The sequence below is a fragment of the Lynx canadensis genome, chromosome B3, assembly GCF_007474595.2.
Source record: "Lynx canadensis isolate LIC74 chromosome B3, mLynCan4.pri.v2, whole genome shotgun sequence".
Classification (NCBI taxonomy): domain Eukaryota; kingdom Metazoa; phylum Chordata; class Mammalia; order Carnivora; family Felidae; genus Lynx; species Lynx canadensis.
Genome location: NC_044308.2, coordinates 146,713,747 through 146,738,384, shown reverse-complemented (window position 1 = coordinate 146,738,384; position 24,638 = coordinate 146,713,747). Strand labels below are relative to the sequence as shown.

The 24,638-nt window shown below is 42.8% G+C and overlaps 1 protein-coding gene and 1 pseudogene across 1 annotated transcript in view; both read left to right on the top strand.

The window, feature by feature from the left end:
- Positions 1-47: 47 nt before the first annotated feature.
- LOC116737920 lies at positions 48-1,763 on the top strand (annotated as a pseudogene).
- Positions 1,764-17,118: 15,355 nt separating this feature from the next.
- LOC115508089 overlaps positions 17,119-24,638 on the top strand; it is a 34,885-nt gene continuing 27,365 nt past the window's right edge. The window contains exon 1 of the mRNA XM_032592302.1: positions 17,119-17,124. The gene's annotated coding sequence lies outside the window, so the exon portion shown is untranslated. The remainder of the gene's footprint in view (positions 17,125-24,638) is intronic.

Here is a 24,638-nt window from a genome sequence, read left to right as displayed (position 1 = left end):
TCCACATGCGGTGAAAGAAACCCTTTTGGTCCATACATCTGCTGATGATGACTCAGGATGATCAGGGAGACTTGCAGATGGACTACCCCTCCATGCCTCCAGACTGTTACTACCTCAGCTACCTGGAGGAAAGTCCTCTTTCCATGGTCACCATGGACACGTGCTATCAGGGCCTTGAAGGTATCATGAAGTTGGATGAACTTGCCTATGAAATCGACGCCTCAGCAATTCCCAACATTTGAACACATTGTTTCTCAGATAGTGGCAGACACCAATGCAATGGGACCTACTTATAACCTGAGATATAAGGAGGATAGGGACCCCTATTCCTCAAGCAAATACCAGTGCAGTGCTCAGGATCTCTAGTAAGTTGTAGTCATCCCATCACGGAATTTTGCTCTCAGACCCTAAACAATATACAGTGTGTTCAACCACGTGTCAAAATGTGCCCAATTCCTAATAAGGCTAGTTACCTTAATTGACTCATTGTTTCATGGGATTCATGTAAGTTACTATATTGGTTTCATGATAGTTTATAATGAGAGATCCAGCTAACATGTGCAAATATGTGTTGCATAAGAGTCCTTTTTTTTTTCAATACTATGAGTCCCAGTGTTTTTGAATTCTTAAACCACATTCATCCTTAGTTACGATTTGAGATGGATCCCATGAATGTAATTTCAGTCCAGTTGTATGTAGTATATGCCATCCACAAAGCCCCATCATGATGGGTTATTTAGGCAGACATTATTTACTCTTGTCTGTCATAGCAACACCTCAGATTGCAAAAAAATATTGGTTTGTGGGTTGATACTGATGAATATGCTTGCCAGAAAAAGTCCAACTGCATTAGGACCCAATTCCCTTGTATACTTGAAGCTTTCAGTAAGTGTTCCTTCATTCATACACAGTACATAGTCAGTGGCAGATTAGCAAGTGCCTCTTCAACATCTAAATGGTGCACTGAAATAACAGCTTGACCCACAATCATTTTCGAAACTACTTAGCTGACACAGGCAAGCATTGTGACTGCAGCTCCATAGAGCAGTGCTACAGCAATCTGTGCTGTATGAGTGATTGTATTTTAACCCATGGCAGCAAATGGTATACAGGCAGATGCTATACAAACTGCACCTATTCCGATGCTGGGACACTCTGCAGTCCAATCCAAAATATATGTGATCTTCCAGAGTCCTGACGTTGGGTGTCTGTGGAGTGCCCTGATGACTTCTATATGCAAGATGGAACCTCGTGTGCTGAAGAGGGCTGCTGCTATCATGGAAACTGCACTGACCGCACTATGCACTGCCAAGAAATCTTTGGCAGAATTTCTGGGAAAGATGAAGATGTCTGCTGTGCCATAAATCACAAAGGCTGCCGACATGGACACTGCAGAAGACCCCAGGGAATTCAACACTGAACACTGTTCCCACTCAGACTTGCCTTGTGGAAGGCTGCAGTGTAAGAATGTCACACATCTCCCTCAGCTGCAAGAGCATGTTGGATTCCATCCGTCTGAGATCTCAGCGTTCTGATGTTTGGGGCTGGATTTGCATCGTAGCACAGGAACCAAGATTGGTCATGTGAGAACGGGTATGTCATGTGCTCCTGGAAAGTTCTGTCAGAACACCTACTGCACTGGCAGTATGGCTCAGCTGAATTATGACTGTATCCCAGAGAAATGCAGTCACAGAGGGATTTGCAACAATAAGAGGAACTGCCATTGCCACATAGGCTGGGATCCTCCACGATGCACTGGATGAGGCACTGGTGGGAGCACTATCAGTGGACACCTCCAAGAAGAGCTCAATCAGTCAGCAAAGTCAGGGATCCCTGGTATATCTCATACTGGTTTTTAGTCCCATTTAAGCCATAATAGCTGCATTCCTTGTGGTTCACCACAAATGTCAAATTATCAACACCGAGAAAGTTAAGGGACTGATTGTTGCTGACGACAATCCATAATTAGCCTCCTGACTGCTGAACAACTATAGACAATCCAACTGGCACATGTGTGAAAATACAGTAATGAGGCTGCAGAGCTGACATCCACGTTTCCGGGGGTCTGCGGGAGACACAGGAGTCCACAGGCGCATCACGGCTCTGACACAGGTCTCTCATTGGTCACTGACCAGAACGCTGAAATAAAACTTAAAAACTGCATGCCTGTGGCCTCTACGTATATGTCCAAGCTTCCAAGAGCCCAAACTGAGCCCGAGATTATGTGCAGAGAACCTGAGTCAGCATCTGGGTCTTGAACTGAGGTATATGTTTCCAGAATTAAGAGAAGTTGACACAAGCTCATATAGGGACAAATATGAGTTTTCTCCAAAATTGTGCTCTTGCACACTGAACATTTTCTCATTCTCCAGGTAATCTGTCTTCCCCCGGTCCCAACGTGGGTTCAGGATAATGGAGGGATACCACCCACCCACACTTCCTGTCTCACACTGGGGTGTCTGTGGGCTGTGAGGGAAGGGGACTGGCATTAGGTTCCACCTAGCACAAGCTGTGCCTCCCTGGAGAGCAAATTTCCAAATGTGGGAGACTGAGACCATGAGGCTGAATGGAGCACCCAATGAAATCAATCAGAAAGGTAGGCACAAGTGCCTATGGATGACTCTGACATCCAGAGGGAGCCTGGTGAATGTGGATCCCTGCTCTCTTTCTCTTGCCTACTTTTCAGTGAGAGTAACCTTAGATAAGGATCTGCGTGGGCTTCCAACTTTGGTTTTCTGAGATCCTTCTCAAATAACCACACAGAGGTGATTCTGTGAAAAGTTAGGGACTTCAGCCCCATCCATTCTCAAGTAATCAGGTACTTGCTCCCCTGTTTTCTATGTCCTGATCACTGGGAATGTGGGAAGGAGACCTGCCCTTCCCTGGGCCCTTTGTCCCCTTGCTTCTGGGCCCTGTAAGTCATAAATCCTGTGTCTCCATTTCCTTTGTTGGGGGTGCACGGAAACCCCACCTTGAGTCAGGAGGGCCCCATGCATCTCATGTACCCAAAGCGAGAGGTCAGATGCCTAGGGAGCCACCTGTCCATCGCCCGAGAAAGTGGATCTTACCTGTTCCTTCAGCAGGATACAGTCTACATGTTCTTAATTCTGTACAACAGCTGGGGTTCCCAACACATTTCTCCCCAAGGATGGGATTGGGGGCCTAGGTGGTGCCCTCCAACAATGTGTTAGCATTGAGAATGGCTCACTCGTTCCTCACCCCCACACCTCAGCTGCTCTAGGAAGGAGCTGGAGCTTGCTGGTTGTCTGTAGTGTTCCTTGGGCTGACGCCAGGTGTTTCCAGAAACCCCCACCCTAAGTTATCAGTGCCATAAAAGGTCAGACTCCCTGCAGAGACCAACAATCAGGCACCACCCTGGGGTTCCAGAGCTGTGTATTTCCTACTCATCTCCAGGTGAGATACTGCTGGACACCGAAGACCATATCCCTAGATTAGTGTCGAAGAAGACACCAGGTGCTGGGTCCACTGTGTTTCGGCCAGTACCCTGGTTTTGTGCTTGCTTAGCCATGCCTACCTAGTGACAGAGGCAACTCTACCAGGAGCATCATGTCTCCATGGGTGGAGACATGGCCAAGGCAACCTCCCCCGACTGGCTGTATTCCTCACTGTTGACAATGGCTCCCTATTTGACAGGTGTTGAGGGGGACACCGCAGCATCCAGCATCCACGGACCAGTGTGAAAGAGAGAAATGATGACAGGCATTACACCACCATGGAAATGCAAGGTTTCCTGGAATAATTTGTCCAAAGGGAGGGAGACAAGGACATTGATGGACTTCAGTGGGTCTTCATAATTGGCTCCAAGCTGTTGCGTGAAGCACTTGACATACTACAGCTGGCTGGATTTGTCCAAGTCCCCCAGATTCATAATCACTGAAAAGCTCAGGGTATCAATGGACTGTTTACTTAGAGACAACCTACGGAGCCTCCAGTCTTTTCATTGTAACAAAAGGCTATGACAATCACCCCAAGGCACATGGCAAGAGACACACACCAAGGAAAAAGGGGAAGGCTCTGAGGAAGAGGTTCCCCAGGGCCCCAGAGCCCACAGAGATAGGAAGAAAGAAGCTCTGATTCTCCAGACATGGATTTTTATGGCATGACAGCACAGGCCCACTGGGAGAGGTCAAGCCCAGGTGATGCAATCCAACTCTAAGATAGAATAGGGACAATTCAATGGGTGTGGTTTTGGTGTTTTGTTTTGTTTTGTTTTTTTTCCCTTATGTCATGTGCCCATGAGCCCTTGTCCATTTCCACCTGGAGGAGAGGCACTTGACAACAGAATCTAAGGAGTTCTTCTTGAAGGACCACTCTGATTTTAAGCCTTGTGCCAATACAATTCATGGAAATACCAGCTTTAGTGTAGCAGGCATTAGCATGCATGCCATAGTCAGATGTGAAAAGGAGAATTTTCAAGAAGCCCAAGACTTCTTTGCTGCAAATGCTGATGGGATCACCACCTCCATAGATAGGAGCCCACAAGAGGGTCCCAGCAGTGCCCCATTCAAGGCGTGGAACTTCAACCCAGATCTCTTGCTCTAGAGATGATTCCCACACTTCTCTTTATGCACAGCTCTGAGAAGAGGGGTCCCTAGTGACTTAATCTGAGGCAGCCTGAACACAAGACAGAAACTTTGATCAGACTCTTTGGGATCTTCGAGAGAATGCTGTTCCTACACTTTGGGTGGGTGCCATCACTTTTCTGGACATGACAGCCCTGGTAGTGGGGAACTGGGATCCCAGTGGGTGGAGAGATGCCAAGGCCCCTGCCTAGGGACCCGGAGGTTTGTGGAGTATGTCCTTCCTCCTGGGACAACTGCCTCTACACTTCTGTAATTATTGTGTAAGACACAGACACACACAACACTTTATTTCTCTCATTTACCCTGAAGCCAAGGTACAGTGCTTCCCAAAACCCCTCCATATATAAGTGTTGTGCCCTTTAGCTTACTAGGTATAAAGGGAGGGATAGTAGAAGGGTCTCAACATCCCTTTGATGTCACTATTGGAAGAATCTTTACTGAATCTCTTTTAGCAACAGTGGCCCCTTTGACCCTGCATTGTCTTGTTAATGATGTGGATGCCCTCACATGCCATCAAGGCCAGTGGGAGCAAACAAAGTGCCTGGCTTTCCTGGGGGGAGCTACATATCAGGAGTCTGTAGGACTGCAAATTGCACCCTGCCACACCCAATTAAGACAGTATATATACATCAATATTGTGTGCAATAGAGGACTGAGAATTGCAGCCCATAATTCAAGATTTACTGAAGAAGAGGGGACATTAAACACACCATTTCTCCTTTCAGTCCACCCACTTGATGGGCATTAAAGCCCCCTCCTAACAGGTGGCGCTTTACAGCTGACTACTGAAATGTAAATGCCCAGCTGTCCATAAGATGGCTCACATTCCCAAGACCTTCTAGGCAGTTGAGGGTATCTAAAGGGCCACAGAGGGGACTCTGTCACGACTGAGCTAGCCAGTATGTCCAATTCAGCACCAATGACCAAGGAGTCCCAGCCACAGTCTGCTCTCAACCTGTACATCTCTACCTTGCTGCCTTGAGACTTCCTAACAGCCCAAAAAGTGCCAAAATGTTAGCCTAACCAGCTCATGTGGAGCCTGTCATGAGTTCCCCCTGGCTGGGCAATTGACATCTACTCTCACTGGTCAATTATCATGCATTGCTGAAAGTTTGGGAGGAACTGCAGTTCTTCAGCAGCTATAAGGTGGGTTTTGTCACCTGACTGAGCTACTCCAGATTTTCGGTCTACTTTCATATGACTTGTGCTGTTAGGCAGCCTTACCTGGAAGTGGCTGACCTATGCCACTTGATGTACAGGTAGTCTAAGTGCCAATGAAACATTTTGGGATCTGGAAAGTGTTTGTGCCATGGGGGTTATGCTGGAGTACCTAGTGACCATCTGGCACCAGATTGCCTTGCTATGTCACCGAGAGAGAGAACCTAGCACCATGACTGTCTTCATACAAAGGGAAATATTCTCTCCCAATACTTCACCTGAGCAAAGGACCATCCTGAAGCTTCCATCAAAGTTGTGGTCCCAATCAATGCAGTGGAAGGAAAGGCAGAGTGACATTGTCGTGCTGGTTGTGGATACCACACCCTTCCATTTGTCCATCCACATGGTGCATTCACCTGCTTGCATTGGCAGGAAATAACACTACTTTGGGGACTTACTTGCTATCCTGATGTCAAAACAATTGACAATCAGACTGATTATTTACTGTAGACGGGACTTGGAAAACTGTTGTAAGGGTCTGTGTCTGACCTGCTGAGATAACCACACAGGTGAATGGGGCAGATGCAGTCTGAAGACAGACAGTCATAGAGGTTCAGAGGGAAAGCAGGAAATGTAGTCAGTCTTTTAATAGTGGGGGAAAGGGCGGGTTACATTTTTAAAAGTTTGTTTTCCTGACAGGAGAGAGCCAGAAAATGAAACTAGGTGGAAATGCAGTTTCTTGAACCATGACCTACTATCTGATGCCATGTGCTTCCAGAGACTGAAAATTGGCTCTGGGAATCCTTACCTATGGTCGTCATAGTGATGGCCATACAGGGTCTTGACGATGGCATTTGGCGGAACTATTTTGTGCAGCTTGCATGAATCCAAGGCATCTTTCCCTAATTCTGATGGCAGTGTAGTTGGTTAGAGGTTCGTCATAAGGTCCTTCCCAGTGAGGTGGCACTGGGTGCTCTCTGAAGACCTGATGAGCTTCCAGTATTCTGTAGAATGGGTGGCAAGGCTTGTCAGTGGCAGAGGCCATGTTCTTATTGTCTGTGGATGATATGACCCAAGTGTACCAGTTAGTTCTTGGACATGGCTATGCATGGCATCAACTGTGTCATATAAGTTATCACAAAGTTCACTCAATCAGTAATGAAAGGGTTAAGCATTCCTTTCTAAAATACTAATGCAAAGGGGTTCAGTCCCTGCCTGCTATTTGGAGCATTCCAAATCTCATTAAGGGCCAAAGACAATGATTCTGGATGTTCCAGGCCAGTTTCCAGGTGAATTTTTCCTGAAGGAATTTTGTGTCTAGTTTTTCATGTTCCACATCTGTTCCCCTAATCCACATATCCTCTTCGTCCTCTTCTGTGATGATTGAGGATGATGTGGGGTATGAAATTCTAATTGTCACCCCCAGTCTTTGCAAGTACATAGTTTGTCTATGTACTGAAGTGAGTTCCTTGGTCTGGCTAAATCCATAATGGAATGGGAAAGCCAGGAACCATCTCAGGCATCACATTCTTTACCACAGTCGTGGCATTGGCATGTCCAGTCAGACAGCATCAGTCCATCCACCAAACATACAGCCATTAACCAAAGAGGAAGCCAAATTGTCAAATCCATCTGGAGAGCCCCTATGGGCAGGGAGGGGCTAGAGGGACTCCCTGGGGCCTGCTGATATTATACAAAACTTGGAGAGATTTACTACTGCCCTGGGAAATAATTTACTCAGAGGTTTAGTGGATGCCTGGGAAGAACCCACTGTCTCTCAGTTTATTAATTATCCCATCTGATGTGGTTGGTGCAAGAACAAATGAGAGAAGAAAGGGGCCTCAAGAGACCCTCTCAACCCCAATATACACCCCATATAATCATGATCTGTCCACCTGTCTTTTTCACATTGTGAGGAACTTACATGATAACAATAGTCCAAGTCAGGGATAAAGGCAGACTTCTAAAGTGGGGGAAAGGACAGGGGCTCTGATCTTGGCTGTGTATTTGACAGCCTTGTGAGCTCTGTCAGTTGCTGGAGAGACGGTGGCAGTCTCCTCACGGTTTGGGCTGGAGAGTGACTGTTAGCAATTTTAGCAGAAAGATCAGTCGCATATAATAGGGCAGCAATTATATGTCTGCTGGAAAAATGTCCTCTGGTACTCATGGCGGTTAGGACCTGTGGGATTTGCAGAGGGTGTCAACAGCCCTGAAGACTCCAGGACATGTCTGGAATGGCTGTGAATAGTGGCGGCCTTTCCCTTTGCAGATGTGCAAGCTTGGGAAAACCTGGGAGTGCAGTGGCTTAGACTGATTTTACAGCAGGCATAGAGGATGCCTCAAGGACTTTTAGTAGGGACACTGGCCTGAGTGGTTCCTATGTTTCCCCACATACAGAAGCCATCACAAAATAGAAGTCAGGGTGGGGCACCTGGGTGGCTCAGTCGGTTAAGCGTCCGACTTTGGCTCAGGTCATAATCTTGTGGTCCGTGAGTTCGAGCCCGTGTCGGGCTCTGTACTGACAGCTCAGAGCCTGGAGCCTACTTCAGATTCTATGTCTCCCCCTCTCTCGACCCCTCCCCTGCTCATTCTCTGTGTCTCTCTGTCTCTCAATAAGCAATAAATGTTAAAGAATTTTTTTTTTTAAACAGAAGTCAGGGTTGACCACCAGATGTCCCAGAAATCATTCCTGTAGCTGAGGGCAATCGTGTGGAATGAAGTAGGGTTTCCCCTTTTAAAATTTTTTAACGTTTATTTATTTTTGAGAGAAAGAGTGTGAGTTGGGAGGAGCAGAGAGAGAGGGGGACACAGAATCTGAAGCAGGCTCCAGGCTCTGAGCTGACAGCAAAGAGACAGATGCAGGGCTAAAACTCACAAACCTCAAAATCATGACCTGAGCTGAAGTAGGAGGCACACCTACTGAGCCACCCAGGTGATCCGGGTCTCCCTTTTTAGGGAGGGGAGTGGGATGGCCAGACTTAAACTGTTAACATGACACAAGATGATGGAAGGGTTAGTCAATGGCTTGCTGGTAGGTAAGTGGTTGTCCTGGGAATTACAAACTTGTCAGAGAGGAACACAGAGGTGAATGGGGATCCTAATGTATCCAGACAGCAGCTGTGGGGGTGCAAGCATGCAGTGGTGCCTGATGGCCCAAGTTCTAATTTTCATGGGAAGAAAGTTATAGGACATATCCAAGAGGCACAGGTTGTCACAGGATACGTGCAGCCACTGCATCTCCATGGAATGAGAGGTGAAACATGTTATTGATATTCAGATAGATGAGAGTTTGGGGTGTGCACAGAGCTAATATTAATGCTTTAAAGTAGGTTAATGCCTCTGAGAGTCATGAAAAGGAATCTGTGGCAGCATCAGGTAGGGGTTAGGGGCTCATAGAGACATAGCAAGGGCAGTGAAGTTAGGGGTGCTTGGGAAGCAGTAGCCAGGTTTCCTTAGAAGTTTATGCAGCTGCATTTTTGTACCGGTGAGAGGGATGCGAAAAACTGACAAGACACTTTGTGGGGAGTTTTGAAGCACTATGACATAGTCCTCATTGGCAGCAGCTGTTTGCAACCATGGACATTAAGAAGACAGGAGGGTGTATGGTCCTGTCCAGCTGGTGCTTTAGGAGGGTGGGGGAGTCTGCAAGGGCTCTCTGACTACTTCCATACTAGAGTGACAAGTCACGGACATACTAAACAAGAGTGCAGCCTTGGGTGAAGGCACAGAATGTAAGTTGGCTTCAAGAACTTGGAGTAATATTGAGCCCAACTTAGTTGCCTTCCCCAAGCATACATGAAAAGAGAACTTGTGAATCAGAGTGCAATGGCATTGACAAGAAAGTTGAGCAGAGGTTCATCCCAGTAATGCATCTTCATCACCAGGAATTGAGGCATGAGTGGCAGCCCGGTTAGGGACAAAAGTGGGGGGTGGGGTGAGTAATAGATAACAAAAGACTTTATGGTTCCTACATTGTACAAATCAGTAGCTTTGCCTTCTGAATCAAATTCTGTTATTTCTTTACTCACAAGATCTGGGTGTTACACAGTGAGGAGGTAAAGCAAGAACATCCTGCGGTAACAGAGTCTATCACAGGGTCAGGTCCTCCCTCTGCAGCAAGACAGGGCATCTGGCTACTGATGGGTTGGGGAAGTTCCTTTCTCAGGCCCCCTGAGCACAGGCTCTGCACTGGGGGCAATCCATCCTCTTGTGCATGTGAGGCCCAGACACTAGTGGGCACATCTTTAAGACTCATCCTCTGAGGAGCACTTTGAATGGAGATGGGTCTCCATTAGGGAAAGGGGAAAGCTTGAGGTGTGGTCTGATGCCAGGGAAATGAGGACACCTTATTGTCCCTCCTGCATTTTGGATATTAACCCCTTCTCAATATTTTTTACTGTAATGTCTACCCTCCCATAGACTGCCTTCTACCTCTGCAAATATTTACTTGCCCCTTTTCTAGAATGATGTAGACCCCTTGTATGCTTTGTTCTCTGTGATTTTGCTTTTATATCAAATCAATCATTCTCAAGTGAATGTCATGACGTTTATCTTTTGTGTTTACTTTGAAGGCATTTAGGTTTAAGTGTTATTCTTAATCCTTCATTCATTTTGAGATTTTTTTGTGTCGACGTGTATGTATGAAACAAGATGATGGCCAAATGTTATTATTTTGCATGTATATATCAATACTATTTTTTAATTTTTACTTTGTTTTTGAGGGAGAGAGACACATCATGTGTAGAGAGAAACAGAGAGAGACAGAGGTACAGAATCCAGGCCCTGAGCTGTCAGCAGGAGCCTGATGTGAGGCTCGAACCCACAAACCATGAGATCATGACCTGAGCCGAAGTTGGATGCTTAACATACTGAGCCACACAGGTGCCCCGAATCAACACCATGTTTAGGAGACACTATCCTACCCCCACTGCACATTTTTGGAAATCTCATGGAGGATTTGCTGACTGCATCTTCAAACTTCTACTTCTGGGCTCCGTAATCTGCTCCACTGATCTATATGTCTCATTTGATGCCAGCAGCACACTGTTGTGGTTAATGTACCTCTGCAATATTTTAGAAATAGAGAAGTGTGATGTCTCCAAGTTCTCTCCGCTTCATGATTATTTCCTTGCTTCCATGTGTTGTGTGGTTCCATATGAATTAGTATATTTTTCAGATTCCCTAAAAAAACTCACTGGCATTTTTATTGACATAAAAAGATAAACATAAAAATAACATAAAAAGGTAAAGCAGAAGGAAAATAGAGACTATCACAAATACAGAAAACAAATCAGTTACATAAAAAATTGTATTTGGAAAAGTAAGTAAAATTTGAAAAAAAATAGGTAGCCTAGGTAAATAGGGAAGACTCAAACAAATGCAATCAGAATTGAAAAAGGAGACATAACTGAAGTAAAGACATGAAAAGGATCATTAAAGAAAAACTTAGATATTTATAGGCCAACAATTAGAACACCAAGAAAAAAATTACACATTTTATGCCATAATGTAGTCCACCAAGACTGTTTCATGGAAAAATACAAAATGAACAAAAGAAAAATTAATAAGATTTCTCTATCTAAAACCTCACCCTCCAAAAAATCTGCATAGGAGTCCATGGCTTTATTAAAACTTCTACTAAGTATTTAAAGAGGAATTAATGCCAATATTTCTCAAACTATTACAAAACATTGATAAAAAAACAGCACTCCCAAGTGCATTTTGTGAGGAGAGCATTGCTCTCACACCAAACCAAAGAAAGACACCACAAGAAGGGAAACTACAGGTCACTATCTCAAAAGAACATACATGCAAAATTCCTTCACAAAATCTGAGCTTACTGAATTCAATAGAACATTTAGAGGATCATACAACATAATCCAGTGTGATTCACTCCAGGAATGCAAGCATACTTCAACATACACAAATGAATAAATGTGATGTCTTCCATTAAAAGAGGGTACGATTGAATCAAAGCCACCATTAATTGATTCAAAAAAACATTAGACAAAATTCAACACATGTTCATCATTTAAAAAGAACCCAATTAAAAAGGAACTGAAGGAAATTACCTCCACATGATCATGGCCACTATGAAAAGCCCACACCTGACAGCATATTGAACGGTAAAATGCTGAAGGCTTTCCTGTCAAATCAGGAGCCAGGCAATGATGGTCACCCCTAACATAAGTATTCCCCATGATGACGTGAAGAATACATATGCCACCTCAAACTATGTCATCTTGTCACACTGCTTATTTGGATGAAAGTCACGTGAGAAATAGTCCAAGGACACTCAGACTCTCCATTGTCTCTTGACAGAAGGATATAAATCTCACTTCCATGTACCAGGAGGAAGAATCATCCTTAGCACCAGAAAAGGAACACAGGGACAAGAAGGCTGTGCAAACAAACCTAGTTGCTTGGTGACTAACATAATACCCCAAACTTAACTCTTGCCAAATCCAAAGTTTTGTTGTCTGAAAATCACAAGTGCCACCTGCTTTGTCCTTTCTCTGGGTGTCATATCATTAGGAAGGCCATGCACTTACAAAATGAAATTTATTCTCTCCTGTAGATATGTCTTATGTCAATTGAATCCTTACACTGGCTAAATCCCAGAAGAAAAGAAGGGAAAAGCTTTCTTCTCCTACAACTGGAACATGTAACCAGGAAAAAGAGGGAATAAAAAAAATAAAAGACATTTAAATCAGTAGGAAGGGAGAAAAATTATGTTTGCAGATGACATGACCTTAAACATAAGAAAACCCTAGAGATACAACAAAAAAATATTAGAACTACTTTTAACAATGAGGGAGATTGCAGATTACAAAATGAACAACAACAACAACAACAAAAACCTGTTATTTTTCACACCAGCATGGAAATATATCCAAAACAAATAACAAAATTATACAAGTGAAAATGACACAGAATAAAGTATTTTGGGTTAAACTTAAAAAAATATGTAAAAACTTGTAGAGTAAAAATGACCTTTGTTGATGAAAGACCTGGAAAAATGCACACACGTCTGCAAATATAACTATGCTCACCGATTAGGATTATTCATATTGTCACAGCACCATCCACAAAAACTAATGTAGAAGTGCATCACTAATCCTGTCGTTCAAATTTAAAGAATCAAATTAAGTCTGGAGTTTGATATATATGTCAGAGCATATGCAAATGTGGCCTTGTCTGTGCTGATAAAACCAACCCAGCCCCTACACTGCCGCTGGAGAGGAGCCCCAACCCCAGGAGTCCCAGGTGTTCCCATCCTGTGATCAGCACAGAACACAGAAACCTCACCATGGAGTTTGTGCTTGGCTGGGTTTTCCTGGTTGCTCATTTAAAAGGTAATTCGTGGTGAACAGGAGACAATGAGTATATGAGTGGATATGAATTAGAACCAGTAGATGTGTGACAGTTTCCTGACCAAGATGTCTTGTGTCTGCAGGTGTCCAGTGTGGCGTGCAGCTAGCTGGTGGAGTCTAGAGGACGTGGTGAAGCCTGGGAGGTCCTTGAGACTCACCTGTGTAGCCTCTGGATTCACCTTCAGTAGTTCCAGCAGGAACTGGGTCCACCAGGCTCCAGGGAAGGGGCTGCAGTGGGTCGCAGAAATTAGTGGTAGTGGAGGTAGCACAAGCTACACAGACTCTGTGAAGGGCCGATTCACCATCTCCAGAGACAACGCCAAGAACGCGCTGTATCTGCAGATGAACAACCTGAGGGCCAAGGACACGGCCAAATATTACTGTGCGAGAGACAAGGTGAGGCAACCTCACTGGGAGCCTAGACACAAACCTCCCTGCAGGAGGGGATCAGCACCACCAGGGGGCGCACACTATGCACAAATCTGCTTTGTGTTCCCAGGTGCAGGTGCAGATGGAGGTTACAGGCAGGTTTCCTGTCAGGGTCTGGGGCTTCCTCTCCACACAGCAGTTTCTCCAGGGAGCCTCTCTGGACACAGGATTCTGTGTTTACCTATTAACTGTGTGAATTAGATCATTGTTGTCTTAGGAAAACTACCCTAACATGCACAAAAGAAAAAGTTGTTTGCATTGCTTACTCCTGTCCCTCAACAGGAGTGAATTGCAAATTTCCAGAGGCACAACAGCTGAACCTTTACAGGAGTCCCAGATGCACTTCCTGTGCAGCCAGGACCACAGGATACCACAGGTCCCCATTATCTTCACCCAGCCCTTGTCCCAATCAAACAACGTGACACTTCCTTCATGGTACTTTGCTACTTAGGACTTTAAATGAGCTACAGCTTATTCAATTCCTCTAAACAAGAGATAAATCATCTCCATGTATTAGTCAGGATTCCCTTGAGCAACAGAACCCAAAGCACATTGGTTTCCATGACAAAATATGTTGAGAAGTCCCATGATCTACTGTCACAAGTTGGGGAGCCTGGAAAACCTGTGGTGTAATTCTCGTCTGATTCTGAACTAGTGTCTAGTGTCAGAACTTGGAGACCTGATGATATAACTCTCAGAACAAGGGCAGGAGGAGACCAATATTCCACTTCAAACAAGCACATGGGAAGCAAAAATGAGGGAATTCTTCCTCCCTCTGCATCAGATTCTACTCAGAACTATAATGGAATGGGTGATGCCCAGGCAGAAAGAAACCATGGATGGAAATACCAATCTCTTCTGGAAACTCATCACAGACATACACAGAAACAGTTGTGAATCTGGGCACCCATGACGCAGTCAAGATAACACATACAGCTAATCATCACAAGTCAACCTGCTGTAAAAGTCGAGTTCAAAGACTGAAGATTTAGAAGCCCATGATATCACTGGGATGGAGCCTGGTGGGCATATCAGTGTTGCTGTGGAGAAGGAGGCCCGAGGCCCATAGGGAATGCTGTGGTTTTAAGATCCCCTGTGTCATATTGGTGAGACAGTTATCTTCTTGGAGTTCATTTGGGAGACAGGGCCTTGCCTCTCTTTGGGCAGGAGAGCTGACAGGCACCATTGCACTACCCTGGTCAATACCATAGGAGCCTCTTCTGAGAGCAGCTAACTGTACGCTGTCCTCTTGTTGTTCTTCACCATGAACTCCAAGCCCCTAGTTTTCATGCAACTGACCTTCTGGGATAACCAGCTCCAGCCACAGCACAGAGAGACACTCTCCCAGAAGATCAGTGGGTCCCTGTCACATTGAGTTCATAAAATTTGTTGCATTCAAACACAGCTAGAGCTCCTGAGATAAAACATAAGAGCCCTGAGCTGCCAGGTGGGCCAATGGCTTGGACACAGACAGGGTGAAGGCAGGGCTCTGAAGGAAGCCTGGGACCCATGAGTACAGATTGTTCTCTCTGTGTGAGGGCTTCCTGAACAGGGGCGGTGGGGAACTCCAACTGCAGGGACTAGAGGGGGAGCTGATGCCAATATTTCCTCCCACCAATCACCATGGACAAAATCAGTGAGCAGCACAGCACCCCCCAATAAATGCTGAGCCACTGACACCAAGATCCACCCCCCTTGCCTCCCTCAGAAGCTTCCTTAATAGGAAAAGAGTGCCTGGAACCCAGACCAGCATCACGCCCCTCCCTCCAAAGACCACCATATACCCCCACAGATACCAAGTCTACTGATAATATAGTGAGGCATGGCTTCAAATATAGGGAAATAGGAATTAGCCTCTTTTAAAAAGCAGACCAAACTCACCAGTTAAAACTCACAACACCATGGACAAAGTTGAAAAACTCTCCCCGGGAGGCAAGGAGAACTCTGCAGAGGACTGACCTGAGGGACAGAGCAGCCAATACATGACAGCACAGTGCACACAGCACATGCAAGAAATGCTTCCAGAATGTCAGGTCCTCAACAGTATGTAAACATTTCTCAAAAAAGTCACTACTCTAGAAGCAGAAAACATAACAGGATTTTCCTAAAACACTTAAGAAAGCGGAGACATAGACATACACCATGATGGAGGAATTCATTCCAAAAGAAAAAACAATAAAAGTACATTGCCAGGGATATCATTAAAACACATATAAATAATTGCCTCAAATAGAATTTAAAACCTATCATAAGGAAGCTGAACTTTTAAAAACTATCATAAGGATACTAGCTGTGCTTGAGAAAGCCTAGAAGACATGAGGACACCCTGACTGCAGATGGAAAAGACCTATAACCCAGTCAGGCTGAAATTTTTTAAATCCTGTAACCGAGATGTGAAACTGATTGGATATAATGAACTCAAGGCAGAAAGAAGCAGATGAATGAGTGACATAGAAGATAAAATTTTGTGAGAAATGAAGCAGGAAAGAAGAGGAAAATTAAAATATTGCCTCACAAATGTATACTTAGGGAATTCAGCAACTCCATAGAGTGTAATAAAATTCTTTACAAAGGAGTACCAGAAGAAGAAGAGAGAGAGAAAAAAGGGGGGAAGTTTTATCTGAGTGCATTAGAGTGGAAAATTTCCACTAAATGGTGAAGGAAACAGACGTCCACATCTATGAGTCACAGAGAACTCCCATTAAAATTAAAAAACAAAAAAGCAGGCCAACTCTGAGACATAACTTGGTAAAATTCACAAAATACACAGATTAAAAAAACTATAAGCACGAAGACAGAAGAGTTTGCTAACGAATACAGGAAGATAAAAAAAAGAGTATGGCAGAAGTGTCCACAGAAACCTGGAGGAAAGAAGGGAGTGGCATAATATCCTCAAATGCTCAGTTGAAGATTAGGCAGTCAATGGGGCAAGACAGATTGGCGGAAAAACATAGAAGATTTTTGTGTGTCTCACGTCCATGAAATACAGCCAGACCAACACTAAACCATCCTACACACCTAGAAAACTGATTGAGGATTAACACAACAATCTGCACAACCTGAACCACAGAATTAAACAAGAACGTGGCATGGAGAGGTGACCTTTGGGAGTGAGAAGTTGCGGGAAGGGATGTGCTTTTGCGGGTGGAGAGAGGACGGAGCCTGGGGAGTAGGGGAGAATACAGAAAAAGCACCCCTCCCCAAAAACAGCTGGAGAGAAAGTGGAAAATTTGAAACAGCCACAGGGACTAAACTAAGAAGGGAGAAAGGAGAAAGGAGAGGATTTAAATTCCACTAAGACTGTAAACAAGGGGAGCGCAAAGGCTGCAAATCTGTAGCTCGATACTTGGCGGTGCTTTGCTGGGAAAGGTGAATCCCCAGGAACAGAGTGGGGTCCGGGATGTTCTCAGGCCACACGGGGAGAGGCAGTTCCACTGCTGGAAGGACATTTGGTGGAGACTGCCAAAGCGACCTGGCCCCAGCAGACCCAAGAAAACGGCCACATTCGCTGGTGCTGGAACAAGGTCTTTTAGGGTGAAGCCTGGTGCCAGACGTGTGTTGTGATTTTCCATAATCCACGAAAGGCTGCTGCAACATACTCTTGTGAACGTTTTCTGGGGTGGGCTGGCACCTGGCCACAGTCTCGGGGCATCAGCAACAACAGGGTCCACCAAGCTTTCCTGGGTGCAGCTGATATTCAGCCGTTGCTCATCGGCCATTGCTTGGTGAGTCCCTCCCACAGGGGGCAGAACAGGTCAAAGCCGCGGTCCTTTAGACGTAAGGGACTGGGGAAAACAGCCGCGTCTGTGACAAAACTTGGAAGAGAGGTGCACCCTGGGGCCTGGTCATGGAGAGTGAAGGAGCGGGGAATGGATGAGAGCTGAAGACAGAGGACGGGTGCGCGATTGCTGATCTGGGAAAACAGACTGTGTAGCTGGGTGGCGCCATTTTCATCTCTCCCGTGCATGCGCATACACACCTACAAGCACTGCAACAATCCACCCCAGGAGGCTAGAAGCGCCATCTACTGGAGAACGGTGCCATTACACTGAGCCCTGACAAACTGGGCCAACTTGGCTCTTCAGGAACACAGTCTCACTGCCGCTTAGTTTATGGACTATAAAGAACTACATAGACTGACATCTAGGGGATAACGAAGTAATCTCAGTCCTGCATCAATATGTTAGCAGGTTCATCTAGTCAATTTTCTTTCTTTTTTTCTTTTTCTCTTTTACACTTCTTTACTTTTTCTTGAATGCAGAAAGAGAAAAGATTATTTTTATTATCAATTTTTATTAAAAATATTTTTCTTGGGGGCACCTGGGTGGCGCAGTCGGTTGGGCGTCCGACTTCAGCCAGGTCACGATCTCGCGGTCCGTGAGTTTGAGCCCCGCGTCGGGCTCTGGGCTGATGGCTCAGAGCCTGGAGCCTGTTTTCGATTCTGTGTCTCCCTCTCTCTGCCCCTCCCCCGTTCATGCTCTGTCTCTCTCTGTCCCAAAAATAAATAAAAACGTTGAAAAAAAATTTAAAAAAAAAATAAAAATATTTTTCTTTATTTTTATTAGTACATTTTTTACAATTGTGTCATTTTTTTTCAAATTCTCTTTTACTTCCATCATTTCTACTTCAGTGTATTCCCCTTTTCAAATTTCCAAACAGTTTCCTTTTTATTTTTTCTTTCTTTTCTTTTTTCTCTTCTTTGTCTCTGTTGTTTTTCTTGAATGCAGAAAGAGAAAAACTTCATTTTACTTTCAATTCCTATTAAAAATATTTTTATTTAATTTTTTTACTATATTGTTTGCTTTTATGTAAATTTTATCAATTTCTATTTTACTTCCATCATTTTCCTTTAGTCTACTACAGTGTATTCACTTCTTGAGTTTTCAAATGATTTCCTTTTTTTCCTTTTTTTATCTTTTTTCGTTTCCTTTCTTTTTTCTTGAATACAGAAAAATAAAATAATCACATTTATTTTTAATTTTTATTAAAAATATTTTTCCTTACTTTTTTATACTATATTCTTTAATTTTGTGTATATTTTTTCAAACTCTATTTACTCCCATCATTTCATTTTAATCAACTTCAATGTATTCATTTCTTCAAATTATCAAATTATTTCCTTTTTTTTCTTCCACCCCCCCTTTTTTTCTCTAATCTGTCAAACCACTTTCAACACACAGACCAAAACACACCTAGGATCTAGCATTATCTGTTCGATTCATGTGTTGTGTGTTTAATTTTTAATTTTAATATTTCTGTAATTTTATCTTTTTATCTCAATTTTGCTACCTCATTAATGCCTTTTCTCCCCTCAAAATGACAAAACGAAGGAATTCACCCCAAAAGAAAGAGCACAAAGAAACAACAGCCACGGATTTAACCAACACAGGTACAAGTGAGATGTCTGAACCAGAATTTAGAATCACAATAATAATACTAGCTGCAGTCAAAAATAGATTAGAATACCTATCTGCAGAGATAAAAGAAGTAAAAAATAGCCAGAATGAAATTAAAAATGCTATAACTGAGCTGCAATCACGGATGGATGCAGTGGTGGCACGGATGGATGAGGCAGAACAGAGAATCAGCGATACAGAGGACAACCTTATAGAGAATAACGAGGCAGATAAATAGAGGGAGATTATGGCAAAAGAGCAAGATTTAAGAATTATAGAATTGAATTCAGTGACTCATTAAAAAGGAACAACATGAGAATCATAGGGGTCCGAGAAGTGGAAGAGAGAAATAGGGGTGGAAGGATTATGTGAGCAAATCATAGCGGAAAACTTTCCTAACCTGGCCAAAGACACAGACATCAAAATCCAGGAAGCACAGAGGATTCCCATTAGATTCAACAAAAACTGAACATCAACAAGGCATATCATAGTCAAATTGACAAAGTACTCAGGCAAGAAGAGAATCAAAAAAACCAACAGGGAAACAAAGTCCCTAACTTACAAGGGAAGACAGATCAGGTTTGCAGCAGACCTATCCACAGAAACTTGGCAGGCCAGAAATGAGTGGTGGGATATATTCAGTGTGCTAAATCAGAAAAATATGCAGCCAAGAATTCTGTATCCAGCAAGACTGTCATTCAAAATAGAAGGACAGATAAAAAAGATTCCCAGACAAACAAAAATTAAATGAGTTTGTGACCACTAAACCAGTCCTGCCATAAATTTTAAGGGGGAATCTCTGAGGGGAGAAAAGATGAAAATGTATCTATATAAATAAATACATACCAAAAGAAACAAATATTAGAAAGATCAAAGAACACCACCAGAAACTCCAACTCTACAAGCATCATAATGCCAACAAATTCGTATCTTTCAGTACTCACTCTAAACGTCAATGGACTCAATGCCCTAATCAAAGACATAGAGTAACAGAATGGAGAAGAAAACAAGATCCATCTATATGCTTTTTGCAAGAGACCCACTTTAGACCTAAAGACACCTCCAGATTGAAAATAAGGGGATGGAGAACCATCTATCATGCTAATGGTCAACAAAAGAAAGCCGGAGTAGCCATACTGATATCAGACAATCTAGACTTTAAAATAAAGATTGTATCAAGACATGCAGAAGGGCATTATATCATTCATAATCAAAGGGTCTATCCACCAAGAGGACCTAGCAGTTGTAAATATTTATGTGCCAAATGTGAGAGTACACAAATATAGAAATCAATTAATCACAAACATAAATAAACTCATCGATAAGAATTCCATAACAGTAGGAGACTTCGACACCCCGCTCACAGCAATGGATAGATCATCTAATCAAAAAATCAACAAGAAACAATGGCTTTGAATTCCACACTGGACCAGATGGACTTAACAGATATATTCAGAACATTTCATACTAAAGCAACAGAATATGCATTCTTCTCCAGTGCACATGGAATGTTCTCCAGAATAGACCACATACTGGGACACAAATCAGCCCTAAGTAAGTACAAAAAGATCGAGATCATACCATGCATATTTTCAGACCACAATGCCATGAACTCAAAATCAACCACAAGAAAAAATTTGGAAAGGTAACAAATAATGAGACTGAATATCATCCTAGTAAAGAATGAATGGGCTAACCAAACAGTTAAAGAGAAAATTAAAAAGGATATGGAAGTCAATGAAAATGATAAAACCACAATGCAAACCTCCAGGATGCAGCAAAGGCGGTCATAAGAGGAAAGTATATAGCAATCCAGGCCTTCCTAAAGAAGGAAGAAAGATCTCAGATACACAACCTAATATTACACCTAAAAAGCTAGAAAAAGAACAGAAAATAAAATCGAAAACCAGCAGAAGACAGGAAATAATAAAGATTAGAGCAGAAATTAATGCTAACAAAAGCAAAAAAAAGTAGAATAGATCAATGAAACTAAAAGCTTGTTCTTTGAAAGAATTAACAAACTGATAAACCACTATCCAGTTTTTTGTTCTGTTTTGTTTTTTCAACGTTTATTTATTTTTGGGACAGAGAGAGACAGAGCATGAACGGGGGAGGGGCAGAGAGAGAGGGAGACACAGAATCGGAAACAGGTTCCAGGCTCTGAGCCATCAGCCCAGAGCCCGACACGGGGCTCGAACTCATGGACCGCAAGATCGTGACCTGGCTGAAGTCGGACGCTTAACCGACTGCGCCACCCAGGCGCCCAAACCACTATCCAGTTTGATCAAAAAGACAAAGGAAAGGACCCAAATAAATAAAATCAAGAATGACAGAGGAGAGATCACAACCAACACAACAGAAATAAAAACAGTAATAAGAGAATATTATCAGCAATAATATGCCAATAAAATGGGCAATCTGGAAGAAATGGACAAATTCCTAGAAACATATACACTACCAAAACTGAAACAGGAAGAAATAGAAAATTTGAACAGACCCATAACCAGTAAGGAAATCGAATTAGTAATCAAAAATCTGCCAAAAGACAACAGTCCAGGACCAGATGGCTTTCCAGGGGAATTCTACCAAACATTTAAGGAAGAGTTAACACCTATTCTCTTGAAGGTGTTCCAAAAAATAGAAACGGAAGGAAAACTTGCAGACTCTTTCTATGAAGCCAGCATTACCTTGATTCCAAAAGCAGACAGAGACCACACTTAAAAGGAGAATTATAGAACAATTTCCCTGATGAACATGGATAAAAAAGTCCTTAGCAAGATATTATCCAACCAGAAACAATAATACATTAAAAAAATTATTTACCACGACCACGTGGGATTTATACCTGGGATGCAGGGCTGGTTCAATATCTGCAAAACAATTAATGTGATTCATCACATCGATAAAAGAAAGGACAGGAACCATATGATCCTGTCCATAGATGCAGAGAAACCACTTGACAAAATACAACATCCTGAAATACAACATCTTGATAAAAACCCTCAAGAAAGTAGGGATAGAAGGACCATACCTCGAGATCATAAAATCCATCTATGAACGACCCAATGCTAATATCATCCTCAATGGGGAAAAACTGAGAGCTTTCTCCCTAAGGTCAGGAACAAGACACAGATATCCACTCTCGCCACTGTTATTCAACATAGTATTGGAAGTCTTAGCCTCTGCACTCAGACAACACAAAGAAATTAAAGGCATCCAAATTAGCCAGGAGGCGGTCAAACTTTCACTCATCACAGAAGACATGATACTCTATATGGAAAACCCAAAAGACTCCACCAAAAAACTGCTAGAATTGATTCATGAATTCAGCAAAGTGGCAGGATATACAATCAATTCAGAGAAATGTGTTGCATTCCTATACACCAACAATGAAGCAACAGAAAGAGAAATCAAGGAATCTATCCCATTAACAGTAGCACCAAAAACCATATAATACCTAGGAATAAATCTAACCAAAGAGACAAAAACACTATGCACTGAAAACTATAGAAAGCTTATGAAAGAAATTGAAGAAGACAAAATACAGAAAAAGATTCCATGCTCCTGAATAGGAAGAACAAATATTGTTAAAATGCCGATAGTACCCAAAGCAATCTACATATTCAATGCAATCCCGATCAAAGTGACACCAGCATTCTTCACAGAGCTAGACAAATAATCCTAAAATTTGTATGGAACAGAAAAGTCCCAGAATAGCCAAGGTGATCTTGAAAAACAAAACCAAAGCAGGAGGCATCACAATCCCAGACTTTAAGCTACACTACAAAGCTGTAATCATCAGGCAGTATGGTACTAGCACAGATACTCAGGGGCGTCTGAGTGGATCAGTCAGTTATGCGTCCGACTTTGACTCATGTCACCATCTGGCCATTCTTGAGTTAGAATGGCTTGAGTCAGGCTTTGTGCTGACTGCTCAGAGCCTGGAGCCTGCTTGGAATTCTGTGTCTTCCTCTCTCTCTGACCCTCTCTCGCTCATGCTCTGTCTCTGTCTCTGAAAAGTAATAAATTAATGCCAAAAATAAAAAAAAAACAGGAATAGACACTCAGATCAATGGAACAGAATACAAAATCAAGAAATGGACCCACAAATGTATGGCCAACTAATCTTTCACAAAGCAGGAAAGACTATCCAATGGAATAAAGACAGTGTCTTCAGCAAGTGGTGCTGGGAAAACTGGACAGTGACATATAGAAGAATGAACCTGGACCACTTTCTTACACCATTCACAAAATTAAACTCAAAATGGATGAAAGACCCCAATTAGGTCAGGAAGCCATCAAAATCCTCGAGGAGAAAGCAGGCAAAAACATCTAGGTCTTGGCTGCAGCAACTTCCTACTCAACACATCCCTGGAGGCAAGGGAAACAAAAGCAAAAATGAACTACTGGGACCTCATCACTTCTGCATAGTGAAGGCAACCATTAGCAAAACTAAAATTCAGCTGACAAAATGGGAGAAGATATTTGCAAGTGACATCTCAGATAAAGAGTTAGTATCCAAAATCTATAATGAATTTATCAAACTCAACACCCAAAACACAAATAATCCAGTGAAGAAATGGACAAAAGACATGAATAGACACTTCTCCAAAGAAGACATCCAGATGGCCAACTGACACATGAAAAAATGCTCCACATCACTCATCATCACGGAAATGCCAATCAAAACCCTAATGAGATGTCACCTGACACATGTCAGAATGGCTAACATTAACAACTCAGGCAACAGCAGATGTTGGCGAGGATGCAGAGAGAGGATCTCTTTTGCATTTTGGGGGGCAACCCAAGCTGGTGCAGCCACTCTGGAAAACTGTATGGAAATTCCTCAAAAAACTAAAAATAGAACTCCCCTATGACCCAGCAATTGCACTACTAGGCATTTATCCACAGGACACAGGTGTTCTGTTTCAAAGGGACACATGCACCCCCATGTTTATAGCAGCACTATCAACAATAGCCAAAGTATGGAAAGAGCCAAATGTCCATCGATGGATGAATGGATAAAGAAGACATGGTATATATATACAATGGAGTATTACTTGGCAATCAAAAAGAGTGAAATCTTGCCATTTGCAACTACGTGGATGGAACTGGAGGGTATGATACTAAGTGAAATGAGTCAGTCAGAGAAAGACAAAACTCATATGACTTCACTCATATGAGGACTTTAAGAGACAAAACACATGAACATAAGGGAAGGGAAACAAAAATAATATGAAAGCATGGAGGATTCAGAGCATAAGAGACTCATAAATATGGAGAACAAACAGAGGGCTACTGGAGGGGTTGTGGGAAGGGATGGGCTAAACTGGTAAGGGGCACTAAGGAATCTACTCCTAAAATCATTATTGTACTATATGCTAACTAATTTGGATGTAAATTTTAAAATTAAAAACACATACTAAATAAATAATTAAAAAATTAAAATATTTTTTAAAAGAATATAATCAGTGATCATGATGTTGAGGCAAAAATTTCTTAAAGATTATGCCGAAAGCTCCATTAATAAAGGTAAAACCCCAAAACTGAAAAAAAAATTTCTTCATATTGTCACACCGCCATCCACACACTCTAATGTAGAAGTGCGTCCTAACACTGTCGTTCACTTTTAAAGAATCAAATGTAAGTCTGGAGCTTGATATATATGTCAGAGGACA